The sequence below is a fragment of the Marmota monax genome, unplaced genomic scaffold (assembly GCF_021218885.2).
Source record: "Marmota monax isolate L192 unplaced genomic scaffold, Marmota_monax_Labrador192_F-V1.1 WCK01_AAM20220418_F8-fsc00299, whole genome shotgun sequence".
NCBI classification, from domain to species: Eukaryota; Metazoa; Chordata; class Mammalia; order Rodentia; family Sciuridae; genus Marmota; species Marmota monax.
In genome coordinates, this window is record NW_026694371.1 from 1346293 (window position 1) to 1366843 (window position 20551).

The window sequence follows — 20551 nt, forward strand, 5'->3', positions numbered from 1 at the left end:
ACTTCCATCCTATGGCCCCAGTGAAACCCGGGGCAGGATTCTGAAGCCAACAGTCTCACTGGATCAAATACCACAGCCTCCCTGGTCTTCTCCAGGTACTTAGAAGAGAATTTCCCTTTTTTTAAGGAGTTAAATATATTCTTTAATTTAGGGTTAAGATAAATTGAGCAAAGTTGATGTGTAAAGAGCTTACAGAGACCCCACTCCTGTCTGGAACTTGTTGCCCCACAGGGACCATAGTCCTTCCTTGGGTAACAGAGGGGACACTGCCATCCCTGCCCAGGAAATAGTACCAATGTGTGTCCCAGAGCTCAGATTTATGCCTCAGCCCAGCTTGCAGCCTGCCCCAAATGAAGTCTGTGGGTTCCCATGGATTCAGCAAAGAGAGGATTCCAATTAAGATCTGGTCTGAGAAGCCTGAGAGGAAGTGGCTGCTGGGATTTGCATTGGAGAAGAAACTGTCTTGGTTCTTCTCTGCCTTGCTCCTGTCCATGGAGACCTGTGACCAAGTTCTTCTTCTTCGAGAAGATTCTCCTGGCCTCAGTGCCCTGTCGACCTGCCCACCTGCCCATGCTGCTGGGCTGGCCCCGTCCAAAGGCCAAGGCTGAAGATAGTCAGGGGGACTGATGGGCTGTAGCAGTTCAAAATGTGGATGCCGATGCCTACCCAGGACTAGCTCCCCCTCTCCTTTCCAAAGCATTTCTTTTTTCTACATTTTGTTACATCACCAGATTCCCTCCAAGTTATGTGAACAGATTTAAACAGATGTCAAAGTGATATCGATTTAGTATGGATTTGTAAGAATGAACCCTTCATACTGCCCAACCTGCATCCCTAAAATATCCACCAGCCTTACAAAGAGTGGTTAGCACTTTTGAAGCTGCTCTGGAACAGAAAAGGGAAGTAGCTCTTTATTCTAATGCCCTGCATGTCACTTAGCATGAAGTGCTTTTCTGCCTCTAGTGAGAAAACCATATCATGTTCCTCCTTCACTCTATTGAGATGGAGGATCACATTGATTTTCACATATTAAATCTTTCATTCTCAGATAAATGTATGTGTGTATGTATTTTCCCCTTGATACAATTATGTATAGCATTTCTGGGACCAGTGATAAAAAACACATTTACTACACTGCACTTGATTTGCTAATGTTTAGTGAAGAATTTTGCACCCATGTTTATTAGAGTGGCCTAATGTTCATGTGAAATAAGGAATGTCCTTTTTCAGCACCCTGGAGAGTTTTGTGTAAGAATGAAATTATTTGCTCCTTAGACGTTTGATAAAACTTGCTGGTGAAACCATTTGAGCCTAATGATTTCTGTGTGAAGAGATTTTTAAGTTCCCATTGGAAGTATGGTCTAGAACTGGGGACCCACATTCTGGAATCCCGTTATCACCCCACATTTCTGAAAGGAAGTGTATGCCTGGGCAGAACATGGGCTCCTTCCTACCTGGATTGACCTAGCTACTCCACTGGTGCATGTTCCTCCTGCTGATAACAAGCTGACACAGAGTCCTGGAGATGGCAGAGCTGCTCACAAACACTAGCAGAAACATGGTGGTTCACAGGAGTAAATACACATTCCAAATGTAAATGTCCTTTCCCTATTCATAAAGCTTCTGCTACTATCACCACTCATGGATTCATAGGATGCCTTGTTTATTGCCATAAAACTTTAGCTCCAAACAAGGAACTCATCTTACTGCAATGGTACACCAAGATGCAGGTTGCTAGGGTTGACAAGGGACTCCAGGAGAGTGGGGAGTTGAAGCTCCAAACCTCAGTGTTTGTGTTCCAAAAAAAGAGAAATTACAGACTCAAAAAGCCATGCAGGAGAGCTTCATTATAAGTAAAAGTAGAGTAAGGCTCAAACAAAGAGCACTCCTGAGTGGGTCTTCTCCCAGCCGAGAACGACAAATGGAACAATGCTGTCTCCAAATGGATTGGTGTTTTAGGGGTGCCCTGAGAGCTGGGGTCCACCTTCAGCACTATTTGACAATCAGGGTTCAACTCCTTCATGTCAGGTGGTAGAGTTTTGGGCTCCAGTTGGTCCTTTCCAGAACTGTCATGGTGTCCACCTAGGGAGGGGAGTGTTATTTACGAGTCAATCCTATGTTAATGTGAGAATTGGGACACCTGTGTCCATCAATTCTAGCTTTACAATGACCTCAACTGACCCTGTCAAGAGTTAGGAATAGCCCCCATTAAACCTTTGATGTATTTCTTATTTGGCTCCTTTTGTTCTCTTTATTTGTATACTTGTTGTTTTCCTGCATTATCTGAGTACCCACTTGCCTTAAAATTAATTTAAAGAAAACCTTAAAAGTAACTTAAGGAAAACCCATGACCTTGCCCTGATATTGGCTTGCATTTCATTTCTCACAATTCACTGCTACTTAACATCTCTCACCCTTTGAAACTGGCAGGCTGCATGGCAGATGAACAGGAGTGCCCCTGCCTTCCACAGGGACCACACAGGAAAGCAGGTAGAGGGCAGTCACATAGGCAGCTTTGGCAGGGTGCGCCACTCCTCAGCTATAAACCAGCCAGACTTCATTAAACTTCATAAATTTCATCACGGATCTTCAACAGCCCCATGGCACATTGGACAAATATTCTCACCGATGAGAGATTAAAGCAGAGCACAGCAGTCAAGGTGCCCCAACATGAGAAAGTAAGGGGGCAGGAATGCAGGTCCCACCCCCCTGGGTCAGGGCTCCTATCTACTAGGTGGCAAAGAACCAGGCACACATGGGCACTTCCCTGGTCAGGCACCACGCTGTGGCTTCACCAGACTGAGGTTCTAATGGAGTTGGTGTCTGCTGCAAAGCTTTAATTCAACAAGTTAGCTTTAACAGGAAAGCAAACATTCTAATCACCAAAATATCCCCTTTACTAACAATGTTACTGTACAAAATTCTGATTTATTTTCAGATTTAAAAAAATGTAATCACATCATTAAATATTATTACAGCATAATATTAGAAACAACCCCAAATGCAAACATGACATTCAATTTCTCACAAAACATGTTTATTCAGATGTATCATTTCTATACTTTACAGGGTATATCATAGCAATTCAATATATGTATACAAGTTTCATCATGCAACACTGAATCTCCCCCCAGGAGGTCACTATAGTGTAATCTCCCTTTAGTTTTTTGTGATTAATATCTTTGGATAGAATTCATACTGTGGCAGAGCCAGAGAGACTGTCTCTGAGTGTCCTTCAAGAATGGGGACATTCTAGCATTTCAAGCAGGTATTGATGTAGGACAGAGGAGGCTGGACACTTGAGAAATGTGCAGGAACAAGGTTTATTTAAGCTGGTGTAATCCAGAGGGGCTAATGCCAAAAAATCCCTGGACCCCAGGTATGGAAGTTCTCTGGGATTTCTACTCAGTGAATGGTTACACAACACAATGGCTAACATAATAGTTACTTTTTCTTCCATGTTCTTAGATTGGACAGAGGTTTCACAAGATTTTACTAAGAAAAGAGAAAGAGTAACTTTTGTACATCAACAAGTTTGATTGCTGACACAACTTTTTTTTAAGTTGTAGATGGGCACAATACCTTATTTTATTTTTATGTGGTGTAAGAATCAAACCCAGTGCCTCACACCTGCTAGGTAAGTGTTCTAACACTGAGCCACAACCCCAGCCCTGCAGACCTAACTTTTACAAGAAAGAGAAACCTGACCTTTACAATAAAGAGGAGCTAAACTACAATGAGCTCTCTAGAAATCCTGTTGACTTCAAAAAAAAAATCTTGTTTACTAGGAGAAAGGCTTATATATTACAATTAAGGTGGGGATCTTTTGGACACTACATCATTTGGACTATTTGGAGTATTTGTGATACATCGTTACCCCCTCTATGCTCATTATTTAACCCTTTAAATCAAAAAACATCATCTTCTAGGCTTAAAATTTTATATAATGCCATAATCTTAATTTCTCCCTCCATGTTTCCCTCCTCCTGCCCCCCCCCCTCTAACAGCTGCTTCTATAGTTGACCCAATAGTTTCATTGTAAAGGGGAGACAAATATGAAAGCAATAAACAATAGCATAATCCATACTATGTCAATTAAACTTTTGAATCCACCAAGAATAGAAAAACCATCCTCCAAAGAGTGAGCTTGGTTCCCAAGCCTTAATGCCCTTTCAGGTTTGAACTAGTACATGTGCTAGTTGTTTTTTTTTTTTTTTCAATTTAATTAATAAGTTTAAATTTTATATAAGAAAAGTATACATATTTATATGACCATTAAAGTGTCTAAACTTCCTTTTAAGCCTTAGACCTTTATGAATTTTTTTCAATTAGTTATATATAACAGCAGAATGCATTTTGACTATTAAACACAAACGGAGGCAACTTTTCATTTCTCTGGTTAGACACAGTGCACAGTCACCCCATTCCTGCAATCATACATGTACATAGATTAATACAATCCACCTCATTCCACCATCCTTCCCACTCCCATATCCCCTCCCCTCCCACACTCCCCTCTGCCCAATCCAAAGTCCCTCCCATCTTCCCTTGCCCCGCCCCCCATTATGGGTTAGCTGTGTGTTTGGTGGTTGTCAGTCCTGTAGTAAAGACCAAGGAGAGGACTGTGCATATGACAGAAGTAAGGGGTGGCCATGCCCCACAGTGTGGGAGCCCTCTTACAGGACGAAACAGTCCATTTGTCCTGTTGCCTAGTTTATTTTCCTCCTTGCATTGATCAGCCAGCCCTCAAGTGGCTGAAGCAGGGCTGCTGTTTCCTCAAGCTTTGGTGTGTGCAGGCTAGCCAGCTTCCAGGGTGACCAGAGCAGGGCTAGTGTCCTTCTGATCCTCAAGCTTCTCTGGTGTTTCCTTCTTCCTGATGGTCAGCTGAAGGGGAGCAAAAGAATGTACATGAGATTCTATTACAGACAGTCTAAAAACAAACCAAAAAGAACAAAATATTACATAATACATCATGTATATGTGTGCGAGTATATATATGTGTGTGTGTGTGTGTGTGTGTATACACACACACATACATTTGGTGATACTGTAAAGAGGAGTAAAAAAGTTGTGGACACTGCTCCCTGTGTGTGCGGCAGAGGTGGGGGATATCCTGGAAGGTTTGAACTACATAGATTTATCTCAATGTAACTTTAAACAAATTTGAAAACAGCTTTTAATTCCATGAGCCTGACCCAACATTTCATGCTTTGGTTTATGACCTTCCATATATTATTATTTCCTCTAAAAACATGATGTAAATTTCAACTCCCTACCTCACAGGTCAGTTGTCATCCAAAGGTGCACTTCTAGGTGTGTCACCTTTAGTCTGAGAATATATTTCTGCATGGAAATATTGCTGAATGCCTACCTGGCTCCCAAGGTGAGGTAGTGCAGAACAACTTGATTTGCCCATGGCTTATTGTCGGGAGCTGCCTTGGATGCAGACGCCTTTAAGCCCTGATGCACCGGGTTCTGAACAATTACTGCATTCAGTCTGGCAGGGCAGTGCCAGGTTGCAGTAATGTGGGCATCACCCCAGCTCAGATAACAAGGCATGGCTCCAGGTGTAGGCATCACCCACTGGGGTTGAGTTACACTCATCTGTTCCCTTGTATTCCGACCCCTTTGCCCTTTTTGGGATAAAATGTTCTATGGAAACTCCCCTTGTGTGTCTCCTATGTAAAAATAAAGAATTCCAGTGGCTCTATGTCTTTCCATGGGCCCTTACGTTCACAGAGCCACGCCCGGATTATTGAAAAGGTACTTCTGTGTGGTTGTGTGCCTTCTTTGTCATTTTCTTAAGTTATTGGAATAGTCAGATTTATGAACCACGCATGAGGTCTCCAGCTATGACAGATGGTGATAGCGTATCATCCTCACCATCTTTGTTTTACCAGATGCAAAACCAAGGTTGTACCTAGTTCTGGACCCTGGACAAGGTCACCCAGTTAAAAGGGATGTGAATTCAGCTCTACCAACTCTGATGCCTTTGCCTCTCCCCACACTACCCTTTGCAAGACAAAACTAGGTAACATATTTTTCCTTTCTTGATAATCTCATGAAAGAAGCCAATGTCAGACTAAGTTTGGTAGTTCTAGGAGGGTATTTTCCCAAGAGGGGGCTTTTCCCCAAGTCCAGGTGGGTGGAGTCTGTCCAGTCTGGCTCATACCACTGCCCAGAGCCCAAGAGCCCAGATGGCTTTCTCTGGAAACCAGAGTCCCCTTCAGAGAGGAGTGTGAGGGTGAGTTAGGAAGCTGCTTCCAGGCTGGGCTCCCAGAGCAGCCAGAGATCCCTCTCCAGCTTGCCCCACAGGGTCAAGGTCCAGAGGAGGCCAGTAGCTCCACCTCTGCCCCCACACCAGCAGGCTGGACCCACCTAGCCCCGCCCACTGCCTGCTGTGAGGACTGCAACCTTTGTTTAAAGTACTCACTTGTTTTCCTTGGATGAGTTCCCTGAGTCAGCACAACTCCTGTTCAAAGGCCCAGAAGGACTGGTGGGTGGTCCTGGGGGAGGAAAGGCAGGCGGCAAGCGGTGGGCACTGATGAGGCGACTGGGATGGAGACTGCCCAACTTCCCAGCTTCTGTGGTCTTGGGCAGCACAGCAGCATCTTTGGGATGGAATCACTGAAGAGGCCTCATGGAGTGGTAGCATCTGGTGGCAGCAGCAGCAACATGTAGCTGCTTCAGGCGTAGGGCATCAGGCGAAGGAGGTCCGGAGTTGAGAGTTGGCGTGGGGGTGGCAACAGCTGAGGTGTTGGCATCCAGCTGCTGTTTGGGAGATCCCTTGCTGCATACTCACAGTGGTGGTGGCAGCAGAAGAGTCCAGAAGCTGCTGTGGTGACAACAGAGGGATGTTGCCATGATCATTTCTGTCCTGCAGTGCCACAGGAGTCTGGCTGCAGTGGGTGAAGTGGGCATCCAGTGCTGAGTATCGCTGTCATGCGTCCATGATGGAGTCTGGTGGTGGCAGCAACAACATGCAGCTTCATCCGGGAGCCGGCATGGGGCATTGGAGTCAGGCATCATGGCGGGGGGTGAAGGGCATTGACGTTGGGCCCTTGGTGGGCAGCATCATAGTCCAGCTGGGGTTTGGGAGTTTGGTTGCTGCACGGTGGCGGCAGCACCAGTAGAGTCTGGAAACGGGGCTGAGGACACAGAGGCGTCCAGTGGTGAGCATCTTCATCCTGCTGGGGTAACAGGAATCCTGCTGCAGTGGCATCTGGCGACCGTGTGGGGAGTCCGATGGCTACAGTGAAGAGCTCCAGGCTGGCGGCGGCAGCGAGGGCGCAGGGCAGTGAGCCTCAGAGTGGAAGGGCGACGAGAGGCTGGAATGGCCTCTGCAGTGGCTGTTCCAGGCCCTGGGTCTTGGTCCTGGCTGAGCGGCCTGTTCAGGAAGCAGCACGAGGGGGGTGGCAATACCCAGGCAGCTACTGAGGACCTTAGGCTGCCCACACCTGCCTCGCCTGGCACTGGCCATGAGCCCGCCGGGTGGCTGCTCGCCCCATCCCCGATGTGGCCTCTGCAGGGGAACTGGGCCATCTGCCAGGTGGGGCAGCCTTGGGAGAGGACCCCCACCTTCCTAAGAGACATCCCACCTGGGCTGTGGGGGGAGAGAGCAGAGGAACTAGGACCTCTTCATCCTCAAAGTGCATTTCTGATGGGAAGCATTTCCTCTCAGAACTGGAACAGGACAAGGATGCCCTCTCTCACCTTCTACTCTACATAGTCCCTGATACTCTAGCCAGAGTTTAAACTATACTGCTGTTTAAACTCCACTACAGCTTAGACTACACAACAGAGCTGTAGATGAAAGAAATTAAAGGGATAGGTGTTGAGAGCCACAGCCAAAGGGGCCCCAGCAAACTTCCAGCTGCCAGCAAACTTCCAGCTGCTGGCTGATGATTGGCTCACAGCGGCCCCAGCAACATCTAGCTGATTGGCTCCTCTGCGGTGATGCTCATTGGGCTGTTTCCCTGCCCTTTCAGACCACGGAGCTGCTCATTGGGGGACTTTTTTGGCTCCGCCCACGTGACCCAGCCAATCGGCCTCAAGAGCAGGAGGATTGTGGGAGGTGGAGAGAAGCTTGTGTGGGAGAGAGAGGCTTGTGGAAAGCCGGTGGTGGCAGTTGAGGCTCTGAGGGTTTTTCCTGAGAGGCTGTTTTGTTTGGCGTGTGTGGTTCTAAAAATAAAGTTAGTTTCTTTTGACAAGTGGCTCCTGATTGTGCCCAGCCAGACTGCGGCAGATAGGAATAGGGGAAGAAGAACTCAAACTATCCCTATTTGCTGATGACATGATTCTACACATACAGGATCCAAAAAAACTCCACCAGAAAACTTCTAATATTAACAAATTCAGCAATGTCACAGGATATGAAATCAATATCCATAAATCTAATGCATTTCTATCTATTAGTGATGAACCCTCTGAAAGAGAAATTAGGAAAACTATCCCATTCACAATAGCCTCAAAAATGAAATATTTGGGTATAAATTTAACAAAAGAGATGAAAGACCTATACAATGAAAACTAAAGAAAGAAATTGAAAAGACTTTCAAGATGGCGGACCAGAGGGAAGCAGCATCTGTGTTGCTCTGTGACCCAGATCTCTCTCCTAGTAGGAATTCTGCATCTCTTGAGAGTGTTAGAGGCCCCTGTACAGCTTCTCTCTACAGAAATGACCAGCGCTGTGACCTTGCGCAGGACTCCGGGCCTCAGTGTCCGAGCAGGACCCAAAGCCAAAGTTGCAGTTCACTTAAGACTCGGCCAGCGCCTTAGCAGAACCACCTACCAACACATCTGCAGACCGCCGAGACTCCGCTCCACTCCCACGCAGGTCACTCAGCTGCTACCTCCCCACAGCACAAGGCCATTGGTTCCCCTGACATCACCAGACACCCCGGCTCTGGAAGCACACCGACTACATCTTGGAAAGCATTCCTTGCCATTTTGAGGTGGGTGTGGCTATCGGATCCGTCCCCTTTTGAGCAGGTACCTGATTCCAATTCCTCCCTCATGGAATTAATATTGTCAAAATGGCCACACTATCAAAAACCTTATACAGATTTAATGTGATTCCAATTAAAATCCCAATAACATTCCTCATAGAAATAGAAAAAGTAATCATGAAATTCATTTGGAAAAGTAGACACAGAGAAATCCTTATTGACAAAGCAATCCTTAGCAAGAAGAGTGAAGTAGGAGACATCACAATATCAAACCTTAAACTATACTACAGATCTGTAGTAACAAAAACGGCATGCTATTGGCACCAAAATACACATGTAGACCAATGGTCCAAAATAGAAGATACAGAGAAAAACCCACATAAATGTAGTTATCTCATTCTTGCCAAAGGTGCCGAAAACATACATTAGCTAAACGATAGCCTCTTCAACAATGGTGCTGGGGAAACTGTAAATCCATATGTAGCAGACTGAAATTAAACCACGATCTCTCACCTTGCACAAAACTCAAAGTAGATCAAGGACCTAGGAATTAGACCAGAGACCCTGTACTTAAGAAATAAAATCAAGAATTAATAATGGGATGGATTCAAACTTAAAAGCTTCTGCTCAGCAAAGGAAACAATAATATGAAGAGAGAGCTCACAGAGTGGGAGAACATCTTTACTACACGCACATTAGATAAAACACTAATTTCCAGGATATATAAAAAACTCAAAAACTTCAACACCCAAAGAATAAATAACCCAATCAATAAATGGGCTAAGGAAATGGACAGACACTTCACAGAAGAAGATACACAGTCGATCAACAAATATATGAAAATATGTTCAACTTCACCAGAAATTAGAGAAATGCAAATCAAAACTACTCTAAGACCATCTTACTCCAGCCAGAATGGCAGTTAACAAGAATACAAGCAACAATAAGTGTTGGTGAGGATGTGGGGGGGAAAGGTATACTCATACATTGCTAGTGGCATTGCAAATTGGTACAACCACTCTGGAAAGCAGTATGGAGCTTCCTCAAAAAACATGGAATGGAACCTCCATTTGACCCAGAAATTCCACTCCTCAATCTATACCCAAAAGACTTAAAATCAGCATACTAGAGTGATGCAGCCACATCAATGTTTATAGCAGCTCAAGTCACAGTAGGTAAACTGTGGAACCAACCTAGAAGTCCTTCAAGAGCTAAACTGATAAAGAAAATGTGGTATATGTGCACAATGGAATCTTAGCTTTAAAAGAGAATAAAATTATGACACTTGCAGGTAAGTGGATGGAGTTGGAGAATATTATGTAAGTGAAAAAAGCTAATCCTCAAAAACAACAGGCTGAATGTTCTCCCTGATAAGTGGATGCTGATCCATAATGAGGGGGGCAAGGGAAGAATGGAGGAACTTGGGGCAAAGGGGAAGGATAGGAGGGACTGGCATGGGGTAGGAAAGAGGGTGGAATGAGAGGGATATCATTACCCTAGGTACATGCAGGACTGCACATATGGTGCAACTCTACATCGTGTTCTACCAGAGAAATGAAAAGCTGTGCTCCATTTCTGTACAATGAACCAAAGTGAATTCTGCTGTTATGTACAACTAATTAGAGCTAATTATTTTTTTTAAAGTACATTTCCTTGTCTAAGGGTGGCAGAAGACCAAGACCAAGGACGGCACGTCTTGGGGTTCCCTCTGCCATCTATGCCCTCCACTCTTGTCCCGCTCCAGGGATGCGCTTTGAGGGGGAAGATTTGTAGCCCCACCCCCCACTGCCTCTGCTCTCAGTGGCCACAGCCCAGGAGAGATGTCGCTGGGGAGGGTGGGTGTCCTCTCCAAAGGCTGCCCCGGCTGGCAGCGGGCCTACTCCCCCCCCAGAGGCCGCAACCCAGGGAGGGGCAGGGTGAACCCGGGGTGGGGCGAGCTGCCACCCGGGGGGCTCAGGGCCGGTGCCAGGCGCCACCTGCGTGCGCAGCATAAGGTCCTCAGAGGCTGTGTGGGTACCGCCGCCTGCCGTGTCCTGCTTCCTGAGCAGGCAGGCCCTGCCAGGAGCAAGACAAGTGGCCTGGGGAAGCCACAGCACAGGGCACCCCATCCTCTGGTCGCCCTCTGACTCTGAGGCCCGCTGTCCTACGCTGTCGCTGTCGCCACAGCCAGCGCTCCACACTGTGGCCACTGGAGTCCCGACCTGGCCACCAGCAATGCTGCCAACACCTCCACTGCACTGGAAGCAGACTCCCGCCACCGCCAATGGATGAGGATGCTCCTATTTGGACGCCTATTTCCATGCAGCCACCGATTCAACTGGACTCCCCAAAGGGCCTTAGGGCGCCTAGGCTCGCTGATGAATGCCCTGCCCGCAGAGGGATGCCGCTGGTTGCTGGGAACCTCCAATGTGGAACCCTAATGTGGAACGTTGAGGATGACTGCTGTTCGCTTCCACCCTCAACTGGACTCCTCCATAGGTGGCGCCTACACCTCCAGGCTTGGGGAGGGTGTGGGCACCCCATTTTATCTGTGCCACCTGTTCATCCTGCCAGGGGATTAATTCACTAATTGGCTTTAGGCTCTCATAACAGGATCATTTCCCCTCTGAACCTTCTTGCATTGTCTCACCCATGAGCTTTTTGGGGACACCGAGAAACTCAACCATATCGCGTCTTCATCAGATAGCTTAGCAAGATCTTCTTCATGACTTGCTGTAGCTTCTACATCAGCACTTGCTGCTTCACCCTGCACTTGTCTTATATGGAGATGGGCCGCTTGCCTCGAACATCATGAACCAAATTCTGCCACCTTCAGACTTCTTCTGGAGCTTTCTCCCTTCTCTTGGCATCAGAAAAATCTAATGTTTTGGCCTTATCTGGATGCGGTTTTGGCTTAAGGGAATGTGGTTTGTTTCATCTGTTCTCCAGACTATGAAAACTTTATCCCTATCAGCTGTTTTGCTTTCTTATCATTCACATATGCCCTGGAGCAGCACTTTAATTTTCTTTATGAACATTTCCCTTGCATTCTCATTGGGACTAACTATTCAAGAGGCACAGCTTTTTTTTCTTTTCTTTCTTTCTTTTCTTTCTTTCTTTCTTTCTTTCTTTCTTTCTTTCTTTCTTTCTTTCTTTCTTTCTTTCTCTTTTAAATAGTTTTAGATCAACAGCATGCCTTTCTTTGTTTAGTTGTTTTTTTTTTTTTTTTTTTTTTTTTTTTTTTTTTTTTTTTTTTGTAGTGCTAAGGATTGAACTCAGTGCCTCATACATTCTAGGCAAGCACTCTGCCACTGAGCTACAGCCCAGCCAAGGCACAGCTTTCTATTTGGAATGCAAAACATGGAACTCTTCCTTTTATTCCAACTGTTCAGTCCATTACAGAGTAATTAACTGGTCTAACTTCAATATTGTTTCTTAGGGAATGAGAAGAAGGTGAGTCATGATCTGTGGAGCAATAAGAAGACACATATTAAGTTTGCTGTCTTATATGAACAGGGTTTGTAGTGTCACATGACATCTAACCTAGTTAACGTTCCATGGCCAAGGAAGTGAGGTCACTGTCTCAGGAAGTCCTTTGCTGAGTCCCTTTCTTACACAAGTAGGGGATAAAATGCCCTGAAATCCTCACCACCCTTTAGGCAGTCATCTCTGCTCCATGCACAGGGGCCCCACAGGTCCCCTGTGCTCTAAGGGGGCTCCATCTTCAGCTATTCAGTGCTGGGGGTGGCACAGCCTGGTGAATGGATTGAGCACTATTGTGTCAACATAAATGTTTGCTACTAAAATACTTACAATGCCATCCCAGACATTAAAAAAAAAAAAATCACAAAAAATAAAATAGACAGTTTTAGTGGGAGGAGGCGGATAGCTGTGGTGGGGCATCTGGCACAATGCACAGGTGCTCACACGTGGGAGGTGCCCTCAAGGACTTTAGAACTAGGGCAGCGAGAAAACATTCTAGGAGAAGTGGAGGCTTCTGGTCTAATCGTTTCTTGACCCCCTGCCTCTGGCATTTGTGTGTGTGTGTGAATTTTATGTAGCTGCCAGGGAAGATGGCTGACTTTGAAAGAATGGGATGGCAGCTTGGGTCACCAACTGTACCAACTGGAAGATAATGATGTAAAGGGCCTCTCCTTCAGCTGGAACCTCCCAAGGTCCCCTGCATGGGGAGCTTCCCAGAGAGTGTCCAAGCAGGTCACATGCAGCAGAGCAAAGGGGGCAAAACTGTGAGGCACATGTGTGGGTAGGATTCTCCCCTCACTTTCTCTCCAGTCTCTATACAAAAAAGCATGGGCAATCCAGCTGGGATTGGCTGTGCTGGAGAGGGATCCTCACGGGGCCTGGCTCTGGGCTCCAGCCACGCCTCTCTTCCTTGGGTACCCAGAATCCCACCACAGCTTGCTTTGTTCCTTCTACAGAGTAAGCCCCAGACCTCTGTCCTCTGCTGGGAAACAACAGGGTAGACCCTGAGGTCTGCCCAGCCATCCTCTACAACAGCCCCCCCAGTGACCACTCTCGAGACAGCAGCCCTCCCTCTTGGCCCAAAGACCACTCACTTCTTGTCTTGAAGGTACTCCTCCTCAACATATGGCTGGAGGCGTCCATACCTAGAGAATACCAGGAGGCTGTGACCTCTAATATCCTGTGTCCCTCATCTGTCGAGATGCCTGGTGGACTTGACTAACTTACTGACAATAACGGGAGCTCAGGAGGGCTGGGAGAGTTTGTCTGCACGGATTCCTAAATGATAGGCCAAGTGCCTGCCAAAGGTAGGTGCTTCATATATATTTGAGCCATGAATGAACCCAACCACCTGCTGCCTGGCTACCTCAGGGCCAGGACCCTCTCAGTTGACCCCAGGGGTCCCTGTTCTGTCTACAGGCAGGTTGGAACCCTCCCAGATGCAACCCACAGACTCCTTCCCAAATGTGGAAACTGCTTTTCCTGAGGCCTCAGAAGAGTGAGGTCTGAGGCAGAGAACTTCCTCTCAGGGAGGGGACAGGCCCCAAGGGAAAGGCCAGAGCCATCGCCAGCCTGTGTCCCAGGACCACTATGAGGCAAACACTCCTAGGGCTCATCCTACTTGGATTTCTAAACACCCAGGCAGAGTTCTCCTCTGAAAAACCCTACTTTCCTCAGAGCTGACGGAGGTTCAGAGTGATGCCCGGCATTCCCAACACCAGGCCAGGAGATGGCCATGGGCCAGGGCTTGGAGGTCATACACACCTTTTACCCAGCAGCTCCAGAGCCTTCTGGGTACTGGCCAAATCCTGGTACAAATACAAAACCCCATGGACACAGGGGGTGTTCCCCTGCTGCAGGGCAGGCACCAGGCCATCCTCGAGCTCCCAGAGAAGTATGTCAGGGTTTCCACAAGACAGGACACATCCACTGATGAGCCTTGGTCCTCTTCTCCCTAGGATGGGCAATCAAAGAGGGACATTTCAACAGGAAAACGGTAGCCATTTGCAAAAGGAATCACTGCCATACATCAGGGGAAATCAAAATATTTTCCCTCCATATTCTCAGGAGACATCACACACACACACACACACACACACACACACACACATACACACAGACACAAACCTGGTGAGATCTGGCACTTTTGAAAGGGGAATCTGAATGTGGGTTAAACTATGGACACCTGTGGTGCCCTGTCCTGTCTCACTTCTGGTCTCCTTGGGAAAAATTGCCAGAGTCGTTGGGACACAGCGCTGACCCAGCACCTCCACACTCAGGAAAAGCCCTGAGGCTTAAGCACCCACAGATCTGTAGACAACAAGAACTCATGGCTCTGGGCTTGCTGTCTCAACACCAGTGAGCAGACTGGGACTGTTTGTGGACTGTGAGTGCCTAGCTACCAGGGTTCCAAGTTCTGTGAGTTCCATGGCCAAGGAAGTGAGGTCACTGTCTCAGGAAGTCCTTTGCTGAGCCCCTTTCTTACACAAGATGGTTCCAATGGCCCACTGGGCTGCAGTCTTCCCATGACATAGGCACAGGTGGACCCAGTTACACCAACACACCCTGGATCAGGCCCTCAGACAGGCCCGGGTGTAGCCAGCTCCCTTGGTTTGGGGAGACAGAGCTTGGTTGAGACCCTTCCCCTTCTTGTGGGTATGTGTGTGGCCCTGAGGAAGTCATTGTGCCTTGCAGGGCCTCCATAGCTTCTCAACATGTTCCCAGGGGTCATTCTAGCATCTGCTTTAGAGGTTGTCATCAGGGACATGTGCCCACACATACATGGACTCCCTGAGAAACCCTAATCCAGGAGTCATGTGTCTCTAATGCACAAATATACAGATAACATGACATAGGAAGTTAAGGGACAAAGGATGACATCCAACTTTACCATGACCTGAGTCCCACAGTGACAGAGGGAAAGTCAGCTCCTCTCTTGGCCATGGTCCCCACTCTGCACCACTGGAGGGTTATTTTCAGAGATAGCCTCCCCTTTGCCATAGAATTCTAATTCCTGTGCGAAATCAAATTGCCCCAATGTCTCTTCCGATCGTATGATGGGGTACACTACAGGGGATTTCAAACACCACAGCATCCTGTGCCCAAAGCCTGTAGCTCCCTCCTCTCTCAGTGGATCCACATCAGCATCTGGTTTCTAAGAAACAGAAATCAACAAGCCTCATGGGGTATCACTTCCAAGTTTGAGTCACGGGAAGTCTAACTTAGTCTGGCTCCACAGGCCCACAGCAGAGGGCACTGCTGAAATTCCAGAGGTTTGTGGGGAAAGTTGGTGGGGCAGCAGGCAGAGACCTGAGGACCCCATGAAATGGCAAGGAGGTGGCATTTCTGTGCCTCCGTTTCTACACGCCTCCCATAGGTGAAAATGCTAGGGCTAAAAAATTCACTGATGCACAAAACATATAAGAAGCAAGGATGGTGTGGAATGGCCAAGAATTTGTTCCATAGCATGGCCATGACCACGGAAACGGACTTCTCTATCTCCATGTCTTTAGGGAAAGGCAAAGCCACTTCCTTTTGTTTTGTGTGCAGTTTAAAGCAACAGTTTCCTCCTATTCTTCCAACTAAACTTTGGAGGCAAGATCCCAGTAGTATGAACAAAGAAGCATCTCAGAGGCAATAGTACTCAATAGCTGAGGCTACTGGAGCAGAGAGAAGGACAGACAATTCAGCTTTGAGGTCTGGAAAGGGAATAGGAGACCAGACCCTGCAGGGAACACTCACAAACCTAATGCATGTTCACTGAGCGCCCTGTGCTCACTGTTGAATGGAACATGAGGAGCTGATGTCTTTCCATCTCCTAAGGAACTTCCAGATTTAGCTAGCCATCCCAGGAGACTCAGGACCATCATCCTTGTGCACACAGAGCTAAGTGGCTGCTCATTACCTTCCCACCAAAGGTGAGAGGCAGGTGATGCTAAGTTCTTTGAACTGATACTGAATTGAAAAATATTTTAATTGTATATGCTCTCCTGAAAATACCAGTAAATTCATCAGCTTCAAATTACTATAAGAAAGAACTAAAGGGGAGAAGATATGTTAAGCAAAGTAAAGATATGACAAGAATTCAACTTCCAAATGACCTAAATGCACTTGCAGCTTCTGTGCTATTTCCTGTTGCTTATAATACATAGCAGGTTTCATATGTGCTGATGGTGCCTTACAGGCTCCTGGCCTAACAGGAGAGGCTTTCCTCACACTAGAGCAGCTTCACCAAGCATCTGGATTTACACAGCTGCAAATTTTGAAAAGTAACACTAAATGATATCTCTCAAGATAAAGATGTCTGCTCAAAAACAAATATTAAAACTAGATAAAATTCTACTAGAATACAAAAATGTAGAAACTACGATGACATAACAAAATATTTATTAAACTCTAAGCATGTTATTTATTGACCCCCAAACAAATATTCCTATAGCATTTCTAAAAGACATCATCCTTATTCTTCCTTGAATTGCTTCTATCCATCAGAAAGATGTCATGTTCTTAAGGCTGGTTGATTTATTCCCTTCAAATGTGAATAAAAACCCAAATCTCAAAATTCCACAAAACCATTTATAAGAAGGGAAAATGTCCTTCATCCAATTCACAATGCAGCTGAAAAAAATCCCAATAAAACCAGAAACAGCCTATGAGAAGGTTTCATAAGAATTGCAATTAGCTATAGAATGATATACAGAAACCAGTTTTTTAAACACTTGAAAGTGCTCCTCAGCCACATCAGAAGCAACTAAGATATTTATTTACCACCTATTAACTCAATTTCCACAAGGAAAAAAAAAATCTTCCTCATGCTAAACACGATAGATGAAGGAAATGCAATGTCAAAGAACAGCTCTCTTTGGTCATCAGCTCTGCGCTTCCCAGTTCACACTGAGGTTGACTTTCATCTTGCCCACATGGACCAGGACACTTAATTAACACACAGTCAGGGAGCCTGCCCTAGAAGGCTACTACTCCCCAGAGACTAGTACATGTGCTCCTTTGGCTTTCTTGACACTAACAGGTTATGAACATCCTTTCTTCTTAAAGAATAGGCTGATGGTGCTGGGGTTTGGGTCAGTGGTAGAGTGCTTGCCTAGCATGTGTGAGGCACTGGGCTCAATTTTCAGCACCACATATAAATAAATAAAATAAAGGTCCATTGACAACTAAAAAACAATATCAAAAAAAAAAAAAAGAAGAAGAATAGGCTGGTGAACACAGCACATCAGCTGTTTCATGTGAGTACTGATATCTATTAGTTGTTGATAGCTGTCCCATTCTCAGGGTTACCTGCTATTAAAAGGCAAGCTCACTGGGGAAGCACTGAGGACTCCTATCATAGCCTCCTGCTGAAAACCTCTATTGAACTCCTGCTTCAATCCTAAGCCTGCTGCTTCCCCAAACACAAGTCTATTGCATGATTTTACAAAGAGGGGGAACTGATGGAAATCACTGAGGGTCTGGAACACCTGAAGAAGGTCAGCCTGGCCAGTGACTAGGTCCTCTTCCAGTCTGACCTCTTTGGAACAATTTGGAAGAAAATGATTTCTAGACAAGTCACTTGATAACAAATTTATAGTTTCATATTTGAAAGCACCACCAACGAAAGCTTTAGTTACCAGTCAAGATATGCAGTTCATGGGTGTGTCATTATGAGAAGTAACCAAGAAAAGGGTTGTGGCTGAACTCGGACCATAGAGAACCCTCAGTGATCCACAGTGGCATTGGGCAGGGGGAGAGGTAGGGTCAATATGGGTAAATTCAATGCTCAGGACAATATTAAGAAGACTGTTAGATTAATTCAAACTATAATCCCCAGCCCTTTACAATAACAAACCATCCATTTAAGATCCACTCTCCCTCCTCCTGGCCATTTCCTAACAAAAGTACTAAGAGGCTCAGATCTGGCCAAAATGAAAGGCCCAGCAGGGCTTGGAGGCACACACCCGTAGTCCAAGCATTGGGGAAGATGGGACAGGAAAATATGGAGTTCAAAACTAGCCTCAGCAAGCTAGAGAGGTCTGAAGCAACTTAGTTAGACTCTGTCTCTAAATAAACATATTTAAAAAAAAAAGTCTGAGGATGTGTCTTAGTGGTTAAGAACCCCAGGTTCAATATCTGGTATAAAAATAAATAAATGAATGACTCATCAAATTTTCAGTCCTCCGGATGGTTCTGTATTTTCAGCAGTGCCCATCAGGAACCATGGCGATGAGGTTACCTTCTAGAAAGCCAATCACATTATATATTCCCACATCCAATACTGCTCAAAAACCTGTTCCCCTGGTTTGGATTCATCTCAATGAAATGCCTGACTGTGCCAGCAATGCTCCTGTGCAACGACTGTGAAGCACTTGACAACTACTACACTCAAGGCAGGCAAGGCTGGCATCCTGCACCTTTGGGTTCAAAGGCTGGAGAGTCCAGGTTCTGGCAGGGACTGCCCTGGCTTATTCTCCTTTGTGGGACTTTCCAGGACTTGGGCACCATGGGTCCAGCTTAGGACCTGCTAAGACACCCTAGCTATGGGTGCTTCTAATTTTACTGCCATCTCCAAAGTCATCCGAAGCAGAAACCCCTACGATCAATGCAGGGGACCAATACCATTTCCAGAAAGGCCACCTGCACTTGAAAGTCCATGCTGTGGAATCACTGGCTTCTACGACTACAGACCTCCCTCCAGATGTGATACTGGCCTTTGGAGCACTGAGCATCTGCTCCAAAAGAAGAGAAACTCCAAGCCCAGACAGCAAGCCTGGAGCATGAAAACCTGCAGCACCTCTAACCAGAATACCTCCAGTGACCAAGGGACAAAAGACAAGCAGCAAACATGAGCAGGGAGTCACCAATGCCCCTCCATTTAATGCTTGACACAAAGGCCACCCAAGCAGAAATCGAGGGGCCAGCACCACCCCAGAAAGACCAACTTGCATGACTATGCCCTTGGCAGTGTCCTCAGTGGAACCTGAGAGCAGAGAACCTGGGAGCAGCCTGTGGGTAATGAGCATCTCCTTTCTAAGAGGAGGGACCCTCGAGCACCAGACAGACCTATGAGGCAAGCTTGGGCCTGACTCTCTGTGGCCCCCACCACCAGAGTATTTCCATGGTGACCAAGTTACACAGGACAAACAGCAACCATGATCTTGGAGCCACCTAGGCCCCTCCTTTCAGTGCCATCCCCAAAGGGCCCACCCAAGCAGAAATGCCCAAGTTTGCCTCGGGGCACCAGCACCACCATGAGCAAGGCTGCATCTAGGTGCACATCTGTGCTGGCCTCTCAACCTGGCAGCTCAGCTGGACCAGCCACCAGACCATCCTCTTCCAGGTCAGGACCCACTCCTGTGGGGTCCAAGAGAAAACTCTTTTGCTAAGATGACATCCACCTTCTCCCACATGGGACCTGGTGGCAGACTGCTTAGATGCATAGCACAGGTCTCACCCTGACCTCTGTGATCCTGGGGCAAAGTGGAGGCTCAGAGACATGATGTCCCCTTCCCTCTCACTTCCTGGCAGCTTTGCCCTCAGAGTTGGGTAGCAGGAGGCTTTCATTTTACTTGGCTCTCTGGTCAGGCTCCTCACTACTACAGAGGCCCTGTCCTGGCTCTCTGGTTTCCTTGTTGTTTGAGCATCTGGGAGTTCTCTGTCCTTAGGCCATTTGCTTGGATGGGGAAATTTGAAATTGGCTTGTGGTCCAGATAATGAGAAGGGATATGAGGTGCACAGAAGAACCACAATGTTTGGAAGGTCTCCTTCATAATATGTAAGTATAGGAAATATTAAGCCCAGACTACTCACTAGAAAGAATTTTCACAGAGTGCTCTGCTTATAGCTATAAATCTGTGACCAAGAAAAAATTATTTTCCCACTCTAACAGAGCATGGCCTCTGTATGGGCCAGAATCAAGAGAAAAATGGCCTTTAAGGAGGTCACTGAATTATTAGTCTTATGCAAATAGAATTGTTTTGTCAAAGACCAGGAAAATGGGATGAAATACGTAATTTTTTTATTCTACATAAATAAGCCTGTTCTAGACTCCTGGTGGGAAGACCTCCAGAAGCCTCTGCCACCTGGTGGGGGAGAGTGGAGAGCCACAGGGTGGGGTGGGTGAGCTGAGCCAGTGAGGTGCATGGGCTGCA

General features: G+C 46.5%; 1 long non-coding RNA gene across 3 annotated transcripts in view; it reads right to left on the reverse strand.

Annotated features, from left to right (window-relative positions):
- Positions 1-3015: 3015 nt before the first annotated feature.
- LOC124109258 (uncharacterized) overlaps positions 3016-20551 on the reverse strand; it is a 28759-nt gene continuing 11223 nt past the window's right edge. For all 3 annotated transcript variants that reach the window (XR_009228918.1, XR_009228919.1, XR_009228917.1), the window contains 4 exons: positions 14175-14364; positions 13505-13555; positions 6434-12392; positions 3016-4884 (listed from right to left, as the gene is read on the reverse strand). This is a non-coding gene — a long non-coding RNA (uncharacterized LOC124109258). The remainder of the gene's footprint in view (positions 4885-6433; positions 12393-13504; positions 13556-14174; positions 14365-20551) is intronic.